Source organism: Amblyomma americanum, chromosome 1, assembly GCF_052857255.1.
Source record: "Amblyomma americanum isolate KBUSLIRL-KWMA chromosome 1, ASM5285725v1, whole genome shotgun sequence".
Taxonomy (NCBI): Eukaryota; Metazoa; Arthropoda; class Arachnida; order Ixodida; family Ixodidae; genus Amblyomma; species Amblyomma americanum.
Window position 1 is genome coordinate 488147246 of NC_135497.1, and position 14229 is coordinate 488161474.

A 14229-nucleotide genomic window follows, 5' to 3' on the forward strand; every position below is an offset into this window, starting at 1 on the left:
ATAACAAAGCTCATTTTGTAGCTCTTAATAACGGGGCTCCTTTTTAGATATTTTCTTACCAGGTTATTTCGAGCGCTCATTAGAAACAAACTGCTACATGTGCTGAAATAAAATGTGTTAACTGGTTCATCGTCTTATCCCTCTTTGGCGTCTGTGCTCTAATAGCCATGATCTATGGCATAACAGATATTTAAAACGATTTTGTAACAAAAAGAGAAAGGACTTTTCAAACTGCTAAATATTCAAGAAACGTGCCCACTGGGCAGCATACAAGACAGCTGCTTCGGAACATTAACGAGCGCTGAAGTCTACTAAATCAAACTTCTTTAAAAGAAAGCTCCTGAACACTCTGAACACTAATCCAAAACGCTTCTGGAACAGAATAAAACCTGGAAGCACCAATAAAGTACCGTTATTGCATCCACCGGTGAACCTGCTCCCGACCACCCTCTGTGCTACTATTCTACTTTCGTTAAGTCATTTCCTTCTTCATCGAATGTTATCCAAAGCCGCAATCTCCTACTGCGCCATCATTTCGCGAAGTATCGTAACATGCTCGACTTGCAAGGCATCACATCGATTATCGATTTGAAACTAACATGTTCTGGCGGAATTCATAGTAAAAATGGCAAATTTGTACGGAATGCTAAAGGGTGTAGTGCTATACGTATATATATAGACGGAGATAAGCAAACTTTATCTAACCATTGACCCATCTCTTCGAGATCAATACCATGCAAAATAATGGTACATATACTTACGCATTTTGTTAATTTTCTAAAGGATAACAATTTAATCTCTCGAACAGATCATGGCTTCCGAAAGTTTTTCTCTTGTGACATTCAGTACTTTCTTTCACTTTCGACTTGCACCTCTATATGGACTCGGCTTTCTCACCTGACTGCATATTTTTTTCATTTGATAAAGTTAATAACTGACAGATAATACATTAGCGAGCCGTGCTTAACATTGACCCTGCAGTTCCTATCTGGACCCATGGGTTTCCTTCTTCGCGTGTTGAATTTGTCAGCAATAATGACGCTGGTTCCTCAGCTGTACCACTTGAATCTGGGTTCCTCAAGGATCAGTACTTGGCTTTCTACCCTTTTTATCTTTTTCTTGCTGTGAAGTGCCGTTCTTTTATGTAATGTACTCTGTATCCTAAGAGTTAAATATCTCTTTCCAAGGATCATGTCCGCAGGAAAGGGGGGCGCGAATGAAAAAGAGAGAGGGTGCTAACTGTGCCCCTCCTCCCAGGCAGATTGAAAACTGCGCCTATAGTTGAATGTTCAATCAGTGAGTTTTAGTATCGAAGCATGTCTGTCGTGCTTGCAAAGTTTCGTAGTTTCTTCCAAATGATGGGAGCTGTGGAAGCTATTTGTAAGTTAGTCGCACAGATATTTCCGTGTTCAGCGAAACATGGCTGACTCCTGACATAAGAACTGACGAACTACTTGACTACTTGATCATTTACCGTTCACAGGCTCGAAAGGGGTGGTCGTCGCTCATCCATAACGCTCATCAATAAAGTCTTCACCTACCTATCCTCAACCTTTTACTACGACGTTTCGTATAGCCCGTATATCAAGTTGGAAATTACACCTTTAAATATACAATTTTTTTTTCGTCATGAGGTTGCTCGTTAAACGAAACAGGACGTTTTTGTTAAGGTTGTCTAACACCTAACTATTTAATTTTCTTAAGCTTTTACGCTTCTTGTAGTTGGCTACTTGCCGCCACTGTGTTGGGAGTCGGCAGTGCAGATAGCAACTCTGCTTTCATCGTGAGCACTGGGTTCAGTTTACCTTTATTTTTTCGAGGTTTACATAACTGTAACACATCTCGCATAGTCTGCAACGTCTGTGTAGTTGCTGTGTAAGAAGGTGTTGATCCTCTGTAGCAAGTAAAGGCGAGAATAGTTTGGTCCGATGCCCAGTTCGCTGCAGGGTGAAGGGGGAGCATCGCGGTCGATGTCATAGGCCGCGATGCTGAAGTCCAATCCAGTGGCGTTTCTTTTCACCGCACAAGCCTGCAGTTAAAATAGAAGGAGAATGGCAATCAGAGACTTTTGGCTAAGCTGGTCATCTGTTTTTGATGGCAGCTTTAAGTGAGAGTTATAAAAAAAATCATTACGGCCATGGAATTCCTCCCTTTCAGCGATACTAGGCACCCAGCCTAAAACCCTTTTCTTGCCGTGGTAAAAATAGTATTTTTTTTCAAGTTTGTTTTATTACTTCCTTGCTGAAAAAAAAAGTCAGTTACATTAGCTAGAGGATTATGAAGATTAAGTAAATGAATTTACCATTCGAATGTATGCATTTCAGATTGAAATATTTGGCTGTAATATAAAATTTTATTTCTGCTCCACAAGACGTCATAAAAGTAAACTAAATAGATAAAACGATACCCTGAAACAAAGAAAAATCAAAGTATATTAAGAATTCGGAAATATGCACAGTATCGCTTCGTTTATTGCATGAAGCACGTCACAGTACCAGTGCTCTGACTTATGCTTCGAGCTACAAAAATGTGCTGCCTCTAAAAAGCAGCTATACTGTTTTATTTTTACTGGTTTGTTTTTTCTCCAAGTATTTTATTCTGAAACGTTTGCGCGTACGAAAACATAAGTATCTCGAATCCTGATTAGAATGCGATATTAAAAGGTTGAATTCTGAATTTTAATTCGTCGAAAATATTCACTACAAAATTTAGTGAGTTGACGTGATAGGAAATCTTGACAGCAGCAATACGCGAATAGCATGAAAAAAATTGGACAAACTACATGAAGTGCACTAAATGTTTACCATCAAAGTGACTAAAGGTTAGGCATAAACACCTTGGAACGTTTTTATTATCCCAATATAATGTTTTATGCAACAGGAACTAAATAAAGGCTCACATGTCAGTACGAGAGCAAGCGCCTTAATGTTTGATTAGACAAGGTTACCCACAAGCACGGACGAGCAGGAAAATGCGTTGTAGAGAGTATCTGTGGAATAAAGACCAGAAAACAAGCTGGCATATCGCCGCAGTAGAGATGCTTTTATAGGACCTGGACGATGTTCGTTTATATACACGAGGGATGAATCAAAAGGCAGACCTCTGCACTTTCAAGCTTTTTCACGGGTGATCGCTTGTAGTTTCGGGTTATTTGGCCAAGATAAGCACCCACATGTACTTACTCCGGTTTCCCTAAATTCTGTTGTCTCTGTTAAAAATACTATCCGATACTATCCGATAACATCGTTTCATGTCGTGACGTGCGGATAGAAGCGGCTGGTTATTTTTCGAGCAAAACGGCTATCCTTTGAGAGATGACCGGACAAGATCCTAGCCGCGGAATGCTGACAGATGATAAACGCGGCAACAGCATTGCGAGCATCGCTGTTTTGTCTCTGGTAGGATAAAATATCAGTGAACTTAAGGCAAAGCAATCAGAAAGCAGTGGTTCCCAGTGGAAAACAGTTCATATTTTGGCTATTTTGCGGAGGTTCTGACAGACAAAATTACGCCATTGTGTGACATTACCCTGATGCCTACTGATAAAAGGCCATTAGATTACCTAGAGAGCAAAACAAATTGACGCATTTTTAAGACTGTCTGGATATTAAAAAGTTGATTGGCCTGTGAAAATTGGGTAATAATGTGCTCTTAAAACTCGCAATCAAATTCACCGCTTGATAAAAATGTTACGAAGCATTTATTAACTGATATTTGTTCTTTTTACCATGTAAATTATATTCTAGCAAGTCGGAAAATGCATCAGTAGCAATGAAAGAACACTAAGAGTCACCAGCGCACATGCTCAGTAGGCATGGTAATGAAAGAGGGCAGCTGAAACCTTCGGAACATAATCTTCATCTCTGATCAAAATTGATACTCTTTGCATAAACCCTCAAAGGAAGGCAGAGATATTTAAGAGAACACAATCTCACCAAGACACCTCTACTATCCTGCATCAGAAGCTTCGTTACGGCACCCTCGAATCGGGGCATGCTCAAAAGCCGGAGCTACACTGGGCAGTAAGAAGGCAGTAAGCTGTCCTCTAACGCTATTCCTTTCCCGGCGAACAAAAAAGACGAAGACAGACAGAGAACACACCACAAAGCGCTGTGATATGTGTGGTATTACTTGGAATGTGTAATAAACTAGCCCACCAGTTCGTCCTCGGATTACTCCTGTGCTTACTCCTTTTTGTTTAGAGTGGATGGCCATGGCGGTGGTTTATGCGTGCCGTGCAAGACGAAAAACTAACCTTTAAATGCGCTGAACGCAGTGTAAGCTTCATATATGAAAAATTTGCTGACCTAGAAACGATGTTCCGGAGGCTATCAATACCATGCATCGGCTAACGAACACGGAATCATTTCTATTCTTACTTGGAACCTTTTCCCGAATTTACTCCACAGCCGAATACGCCATGAAATCTCGTTTCCAACCGAAATAATTTTGTTTGGCAGAATCTGTTTCATATATCTTTGTGTGAGTAATTTTAGCAGCCGAGATTGAAGGCGACTATAAAAGTTTTTCTAATCGCAAGAAAAGAAGCTAACACTTTTAAATGCAATAGGAATGCGGATGAAATGGCGCAAAGTTTGCTAAAATATGGCACGAAAAATGTGTGAAAAATTGGGTTCTGGCAGTGTTTGCTGCCTACAAAAAATGAGTGTTAAGACATCGTTCAAAAATATGCCAGCTTTACTCGCTCCAAGTTACCGGCTGGCCCCTTCTGTATTGTGTGGTTCCAGCACACTCCCGTTACAGTTGTCTGCACAGGAAGTGAACGCTTCAATTTTCCACATCTTTTGACGCCCTTTCAACCGCGGAAAGCCCCTGCACGAACGGCAAGAATAAATTTGTGTTTGATTATTCCGGCACTTTATTATTTCACGAACCTATGCAAAACCAACGGTGTGGCGCATCTTTCACAAATATAAGGCGAGAACAAATTTGCCTCAAAATCGTTCAACTGAGAGCCTGCAGTATCACTCAAAACTAGTGAAATCGCACGATTGAGGATGAACACTTCTCTCCGCTTCGAAACATTCCTAAAGCTCACGATGCACAAAGACCTACTCAGCACGGCTTAGAAGGAAAGCCACCCGGGCTCTTTAGTTTTGAAACAGGCGTTACTTCCTAAGCGACCACGCATCAAACCACTGACGTACAGCGGGTCCTCTGGTTCTATCGCCTACCAAAAGACGCTACGGATATTACATGGCAAGCTAATGGCCGCTGCGCAGGTGTTTGCTAGCTTTCAGAGAAGCAAAGGCCTTGTAAGATGCGAAAATGAGGAACAAATTGTTCCTATCTAGTGAGGAAGAGGATAGTGATTTACTGCTTTTCCAATATCATTTGCGCTATACATTAAAAACGACTACCGTGCCTTCATGCGCGTGCGTGGCTACTAAATGTGGGGAGATAACTTACTGTCCTCGCCAAAAGTAACCCGGGCACTTCTCAGTCCTACAGTAATGCTCTTATCCCTGTTCAAGCTCTGCACTTCTACAAGGCGAATCCTTGTCCTCGCCTTTCAAGAACTTTTCATATTCATGAAAGCAGCTAGCGCTCTACTACATGAGTGAGGAGGAAACCGCGCAGCTTTCTTACTTTTGGTAGACTATACGTCAATGAGATGTAAAAAGTTAATTCTTTCTGATAAATCATATTTACTTATTATTTAATGTGCTATCTTGTAATATTGTTTATACAGATGCCAATCGCGGTAGTATAGTTATTCCCAGTAAAAAAAAATCAGCTCATATTTCACTAAATTCTTCTCACACAAAATCATCAGTCAGGACGGTGATGTTTCTAAAATACACTGCTCAGCAATCTTGACACTTAAATGTCCGGGCGGAATGTCAGAACCACCTGTAGTTCCACTGGCCTGGCATGCCGCCAATCCCACCAAAAGCTACAATGATGTGTTCGCATTTTTTATGGAGAAAAATACTTTAACGAAGCAGTACATTCTGCATTCTCTACTCATCGCCGAGCTCACACAATACACCAACATTACACAGGGTTAGTGGCCGATGTTCTTTTTCAGTAAGTTCCGTGCAAAACCTGTACAATGCCCTGAAACGCTTCAAACATGCAAACATTCTTTGCTTATTTGTTTGTGACCGGACGACGCAGTTTCTGCAGGAAAGAAGATAACTACTAAAGCCAGACACTTAAAACAGTGGCAATCGTGCGTACATTCGTCACCGCAGCAGATATTTACCTTCACTTTACGGTGGGCCGAAAGATGCAAGTAGCTGCACCCACGTTTTCCTATTCCATTTGGCCTTCTGTCGATGGTAGCTTCTCCGACTGACGTAGGGCGTTAGAGCAGGCTTGACTTAAACGCGTCCTTGATAGCGCTTACTTGTATATACAAACGCGTATGAGCCCATGTCGCTCTGCTGGGCCAGCGCCTAAGCCCATGAATGACGGAGCACGCCAGACGTGTTTTATCGCTACTAACACAGTATGAGAAAAGAAATTAGCCGTGCTTTGTGCGACAATCTGGCTCGGGGTTTGGCGTGCGGCTCGGCCGGACTGGAAGCGGCGGCCCGAGGGTGGCTAGGGACGGCGGCGCGACTTTAACGGCTGTGTCTCTGGTTCACCATTTCCATTCCTACCAGCGGTTACTATCGTCACGCTAATCTCAAGGCCAAATGAAATTGGAAGTGGAATAGATCGTCAGAGAACACGGCCCCTATTTAGCGCTACGCGTGACACACGAGGCTGTGCAGGCTGTGCCTCTGATTCGCCTTTTGCCTTCCTACCAGCTGTTGCTTTCGTCACACTAGTCTCAAGGCCAAATGAAATGAGAAGTGCAATAGATGGTCATGGAACACGGCCCCTGCTTAGCGCTACGCGTGCCACACGAGACTGCACCGGCTGTGTCTCTGATTCGCATTTTGAATTCCTACGAGCTCTTGCTTTCGTGACGCTTGTCTCAAGGCCAAAGGTAATGGGAAGTGGAATAGATCGTTACGGAACACGGCCCCTGTTTAGCGCTACGCGTGCCACACGAGACTGTACCGGCTGTGTCTCTGATTCGCCATTTGCATTCCCTACCAGCGTTGTTTTCGTCACGCTAGTCTCAAGGCCAAACGAAATGAGAAGTGGAATAGATCGTCACGGAACACGGCCCCTGTTTAGCGCTACACGTGCCACACGAGACTGCACAGGCTGTGTCTCTGACCCGCCACTTGCATTCCTACCACCTGTTGCTTTCGTCACGCTAGTCTCAAGGCCAAATGAAACAGGAAGTGAAATAGAAGGTCGCGGAACACGACCCTTGTTTAGCGCTACGTGTCCCACACGAGACTGTACCGGCTGTGTCTCTGATTCGCTATTTGCATTTCTACGAGCTGTTGCTTTCGTCACGCTAGTGTCAAGGCCAAATGAAATGGGAAGTTGAATAGATTGTCACGGAACACGGCCCCAACTTAGCGCTAAGCGTCCCACACGAGACTGTACCGGCTGTGTCTGTGATTCGCCATTTGCATTCCTACGAGCTGTTGCTTTTGTTACGCTAGTCTCAGTTCTAAATGAAATGGGAAGTGTAATACATCGTCACGGAACACGGACCCCGTTTAGCGCTACGCGTGCCACACGAGACTGTACCGGCTGTGTCTCTGATTCGCCATTTGCATTCCATCCAGTTGTTCCTTTCATCACGCTAGTCTCAAGGCCAAATGAAATGGGTAGTGGAATAGAACGTCACGAAACCCGGCCCCTGTTTAGCACTACGCATGCAACATGAGACTGGACGGCTGTGTCTCTTATTCGCCATTTGCTTTCCTCCCAGCGGTTGCTTTCGTCACGCTAGTCTCAAGGCCAAATGAAATGGGAAGTGGAATAGATCGCCTCGGAACACGGCCCTTGTCAAGCGCAAAGCTTGCCACACCGAGACTGTACCGGCTGTGTCTCTGATTCGCCATTTGAATTCCTACCAGCTCTTGCTTTCGTCACGCTAGTCTCAAGGCCAAACGAAATGAGAAGTGGAATAGATCGTCACGGAACACGTCCCCTGTTTAGCGCTACTCGTGTCACACGAGACTGTACAGGCTGTGTCTCTGACCCGCCACTTGCATTCCTACCAGCTGTGTTATTTGTCACGCTAGTCTAAAGGCCAAATCAAATGGGAAGTGTAATAGATCGTCACGGTACATGGCCCCTGTATAGCCCTACGCGTGCCACAGGAGACTGTACCGGCTGTGTCTGTGATTCGCCATTTGCATTCCTACCAGCGGTTGCTTTTCTCACGCTAGTCTCAAGGCCAAATGAAATGGGAAGTTGAATAGATCGTCACGGAACACGGCCCCTATTCTGCGTTACGCATGCCACAAAAGACTGTACCGGCTGTCTCAGATTCGCCATTTGCATTCCTACCAGCTGTTGCTTTCGTCCCGCTAGTCCCAAGGCCAAATGAAATGGGAAGTTGAATAGATCGTCACGGAACACGGCCAATGTTTAGCGTTAAGTGTGACATACGAGACTGTACCGGCTGTGTTTCTGTTTGCCATTTGCATTCGTACCAGCTGTTGCTTTCGTCCGCAAGTCCCAAGGCCAATTGAAATGGGAAGTTGAATAGATCGTCACGGAACACGGCCCCTTTTTAGCGCTACGCGTGCCACACGAGACTGTACCTGCTCTGTCTCTGATTCGCTATTTGCCTTCCTACCAGCTGTTCCTTTCGTCACGCTACTCTCAAGGCCAAAGGAAATGGGAAGTGGAATAGATCGTTACGGAACACGGCCCCTGTTAAGCGCTACGCGTGCACACGAGACTGTACCGGCTGAGTCTCTGATTCGCCATTTGCATTCCTACGAGCTGTTGCTTTCGTCACGCTAGTCTCAATTCCAAATTAAATGGGAAGTGCAATAGATCGTCACGGAATACGGCCATTGTTCTGCCCTACGCGCGCCACACGATACTGTACCAGCTGTGTTTCAGATTCGCCATTTGCCTTCCTCCCAGCTGTTGCTTTTGTCACGCTAGCCTCAAGGCCAAATGAAATGGGATTGGAATAGATCGTAACGGAACACGGCCCCAGCTTAGCGCTAAACGTGCCACACGAGACTGTACCGGCTGTCTCAGATTCGCCATTTGCATTCCTACCAGCTGTTGCTTTCATCACACAAGTCTCAAGGCCAAATGAAATGGGAAGTGGAATAGATCGTCACCGAACACGGCTCTGTTTAGCGCTACGCGTGCCGCACGAGACTGTACCGGCTGTGTCTCGGATTCGCCATTTGCATTGCTACCAGCTGTTGCTTTCGTCACGCTAGTCTCAAGGCCAAATGAAATGAGAAGTGGAATAGATCGTCACGGAACACGGCCCCTGTTTAGCGCTACGCGTGCACACGAGACTGTATCGGCTGTGTCTCTGATACACCATTTGCATTCCTACCAGCTGTTGATTTCGCCACCCTTTATCTCAAGGCCAAATGAAATGGGAAGTGGAATAGATCGTCACGGAACACGGCCCCTGTAAAGCGCTCCGCCTGCCACACGTGACTGTAATGGCTGCGTCTCTGATTCACCATTTGCATCCCTACGAGCTGTTGCTTTCGTCACGCAATTCTCAAGGCCAATTTAAATGGGAAATGGAAGAGATCGTCACGGAACACGGCCCCTGTTCTGCGCTACGGGTGCCACACGAGACTGTACCGGCTGTGTCTCTGAATCGCCATTTGCATTCCTACCACCTGTTGATTTCGTTACGCTGGTCTCAAGGCCAAATGAAATGGGAAGTGGAATAGAACGTCCCGGAGCACGGCTCCTGTTTAGCGCTTCGCGTGCCACAGGAGACTGTACCGGCTGTGTCTGTGATTAGCCATTTGCATTCCTACTAGCTGTTGCTTTCGTCACGCTAGTCTCAAGGCCAAATGAAATGGGAAATTGAAGAGATCGTCACGGAACACAGCCCCTGTTCTGCGCTACGCATGCCACATGAGACTGTACCGGCTCTGTCTCTGATTCGTCATTTGCATACCTACCAACTGTTGTTTTCGTCACGCTAGTCTCAATTCCAAATGAAATGGGAAGTGGAATAGATCGTCACGGAACACGGCCCCCTTTTTAGCGCTACGCGTGCCACATGAGACTGTACCTGCTCTGTCTCTGATTCGCCATTTGCATACCTACCAACTGTTGTTTGCGTCACGCTAGTCTCAATTCCAAATGAAATGGGAAGTGGAATAGATCGTCACGGAACACGGCCCCTTTTTAGCGCTACGCGTGCCACACGAGACTGTACCTGCTCTGTCTCTGATTCGCTATTTGCATTTCTACCAGCTGTTCCTTTCGTCACGCTACTCTCAAGGCCAAATGAAATGGGAAATTGAAGAGATCGTCACGGAACACAGCCCCTGTTCTGCGCTACGCATGCCACATGAGACTGTACCGGCTTTGTCTCTGATTCGTCATTTGCATACCTACCAACTGTTGTTTTCGTCACGCTAGTCTCAATTCCAAATGAAATGGGAAGTGGAATAGATCGTCACGGAACACGGCCCCTTTTTAGCGCTACGCGTGCCACACGAGACTGTACCGGCTCTGTCTCTGATTCGCTATTTGCCTTCCTACCAGCTGTTCCTTTCGTCACGCTACTCTCAAGGCCAAATGAAATGGGAAATTGAAGAGATCGTCACGGAACACAGCCCCTGTTCTGCGCTACGCATGCCACATGAGACTGTACCGGCTCTGTCTCTGATTCGTCATTTGCATACCTACCAACTGTTGTTTTCGTCACGCTAGTCTCAATTCCAAATGAAATGGGAAGTGGAATAGATCGTCACGGAACACGGCCCCTTTTTAGCGCTACGCGTGCCACACGAGACTGTACCTGCTCTGTCTCTGATTCGCTATTTGCATTTGTACCAGCTGTTCCTTTCGTCACGCTACTCTCAAGGCCAAATGAAATGGAAAATTGAAGAGATCGTCACGGAACACAGCCACTGTTCTGCGCTACGCATGCCACATGAGACTGTACCGGCTCTGTCTCTGATTCGTCATTTGCATACCTACCAACTGTTGTTTTCGTCACGCTAGTCTCAATTCCAAATGAAATGGGAAGTGGAATAGATCGTCACGGAACACGGCCCCCTTTTTAGCGCTACGCGTGCCACACGAGACTGTACCTGCTCTGTCTCTGATTCGCTATTTGCATTTCTACCAGCTGTTCCTTTCGTCACGCTACTCTCAAGGCCAAATGAAATGGGAAATTGAAGAGATCGTCACGGAACACAGCCCCTGTTCTGCGCTACGCATGCCACATGAGACTGTACCGGCTCTGTCTCTGATTCGTCATTTGCATACCTACCAACTGTTGTTTGCGTCACGCTAGTCTCAATTCCAAATGAAATGGGAAGTGGAATAGATCGTCACGGAACACGGCCCCTTTTTAGCGCTACGCGTGCCACACGAGACTGTACCTGCTCTGTCTCTGATTCGCTATTTGCATTTCTACCAGCTGTTCCTTTCGTCACGCTACTCTCAAGGCCAAATGAAATGGGAAATTGAAGAGATCGTCACGGAACACAGCCCCTGTTCTGCGCTACGCATGCCACATGAGACTGTACCGGCTCTGTCTCTGATTCGTCATTTGCATACCTACCAACTGTTGTTTTCGTCACGCTAGTCTCAATTCCAAATGAAATGGGAAGTGCAATAGATCGTCACGGAATACGGCCATTGTTCTGCCCTACGCGCGCCACACGATACTGTACCAGCTGTGTTTCAGATTCGCCATTTGCCTTCCTCCCAGCTGTTGCTTTTGTCACGCTAGCCTCAAGGCCAAATGAAATGGGATTGGAATAGATCGTAACGGAACACGGCCCCAGCTTAGCGCTAAACGCGCCACACGATACTGTACCAGCTGTGTTTCAGATTCGCCATTTGCCTTCCTCCCAGCTGTTGCTTTTGTCACGCTAGCCTCAAGGCCAAATGAAATGGGATTGGAATAGATCGTAACGGAACACGGCCCCAGCTTAGCGCTAAACGTGCCACACGAGACTGTACCGGCTGTCTCAGATTCGCCATTTGCATTCCTACCAGCTGTTGCTTTCATCACACAAGTCTCAAGGCCAAATGAAATGGGAAGTGGAATAGATCGTCACCGAACACGGCTCTGTTTAGCGCTACGCGTGCCGCACGAGACTGTACCGGCTGTGTCTCGGATTCGCCATTTGCATTGCTACCAGCTGTTGCTTTCGTCACGCTAGTCTCAAGGCCAAATGAAATGAGAAGTGGAATAGATCGTCACGGAACACGGCCCCTGTTTAGCGTTACGCGTGCACACGAGACTGTATCGGCTGTGTCTCTGATACACCATTTGCATTCCTACCAGCTGTTGATTTCGCCACCCTTTATCTCAAGGCCAAATGAAATGGGAAGTGGAATAGATCGTCACGGAACACGGCCCCTGTAAAGCGCTCCGCCTGCCACACGTGACTGTAATGGCTGCGTCTCTGATTCACCATTTGCATCCCTACGAGCTGTTGCTTTCGTCACGCAATTCTCAAGGCCAATTTAAATGGGAAATGGAAGAGATCGTCACGGAACACGGCCCCTGTTCTGCGCTACGGGTGCCACACGAGACTGTACCGGCTGTGTCTCTGAATCGCCATTTGCATTCCTACCACCTGTTGATTTCGTTACGCTGGTCTCAAGGCCAAATGAAATGGGAAGTGGAATAGAACGTCCCGGAGCACGGCTCCTGTTTAGCGCTTCGCGTGCCACAGGAGACTGTACCGGCTGTGTCTGTGATTAGCCATTTGCATTCCTACTAGCTGTTGCTTTCGTCACGCTAGTCTCAAGGCCAAATGAAATGGGAAATTGAAGAGATCGTCACGGAACACAGCCCCTGTTCTGCGCTACGCATGCCACATGAGACTGTACCGGCTCTGTCTCTGATTCGTCATTTGCATACCTACCAACTGTTGTTTTCGTCACGCTAGTCTCAATTCCAAATGAAATGGGAAGTGGAATAGATCGTCACGGAACACGGCCCCCTTTTTAGCGCTACGCGTGCCACATGAGACTGTACCTGCTCTGTCTCTGATTCGCCATTTGCATACCTACCAACTGTTGTTTGCGTCACGCTAGTCTCAATTCCAAATGAAATGGGAAGTGGAATAGATCGTCACGGAACACGGCCCCTTTTTAGCGCTACGCGTGCCACACGAGACTGTACCTGCTCTGTCTCTGATTCGCTATTTGCATTTCTACCAGCTGTTCCTTTCGTCACGCTACTCTCAAGGCCAAATGAAATGGGAAATTGAAGAGATCGTCACGGAACACAGCCCCTGTTCTGCGCTACGCATGCCACATGAGACTGTACCGGCTTTGTCTCTGATTCGTCATTTGCATACCTACCAACTGTTGTTTTCGTCACGCTAGTCTCAATTCCAAATGAAATGGGAAGTGGAATAGATCGTCACGGAACACGGCCCCTTTTTAGCGCTACGCGTGCCACACGAGACTGTACCGGCTCTGTCTCTGATTCGCTATTTGCCTTCCTACCAGCTGTTCCTTTCGTCACGCTACTCTCAAGGCCAAATGAAATGGGAAATTGAAGAGATCGTCACGGAACACAGCCCCTGTTCTGCGCTACGCATGCCACATGAGACTGTACCGGCTCTGTCTCTGATTCGTCATTTGCATACCTACCAACTGTTGTTTTCGTCACGCTAGTCTCAATTCCAAATGAAATGGGAAGTGGAATAGATCGTCACGGAACACGGCCCCTTTTTAGCGCTACGCGTGCCACACGAGACTGTACCTGCTCTGTCTCTGATTCGCTATTTGCATTTGTACCAGCTGTTCCTTTCGTCACGCTACTCTCAAGGCCAAATGAAATGGAAAATTGAAGAGATCGTCACGGAACACAGCCACTGTTCTGCGCTACGCATGCCACATGAGACTGTACCGGCTCTGTCTCTGATTCGTCATTTGCATACCTACCAACTGTTGTTTTCGTCACGCTAGTCTCAATTCCAAATGAAATGGGAAGTGGAATAGATCGTCACGGAACACGGCCCCCTTTTTAGCGCTACGCGTGCCACACGAGACTGTACCTGCTCTGTCTCTGATTCGCTATTTGCATTTCTACCAGCTGTTCCTTTCGTCACGCTACTCTCAAGGCCAAATGAAATGGGAAATTGAAGAGATCGTCACGGAACACAGCCCCTGTTCTGCGCTACGCATGCCACATGAGACTGTACC

The 14229-nt window shown here is 46.4% G+C and overlaps 1 protein-coding gene across 1 annotated transcript in view; it reads right to left on the bottom strand.

Moving 5' to 3' along the window:
- Positions 1-1788: 1788 nt before the first annotated feature.
- The window catches only part of LOC144127504 (uncharacterized), a 173881-nt gene continuing 161440 nt past the window's right edge, over positions 1789-14229 (bottom strand). The window contains exon 11 of the mRNA XM_077660499.1: positions 1789-2029. The gene's annotated coding sequence lies outside the window, so the exon portion shown is untranslated. The remainder of the gene's footprint in view (positions 2030-14229) is intronic.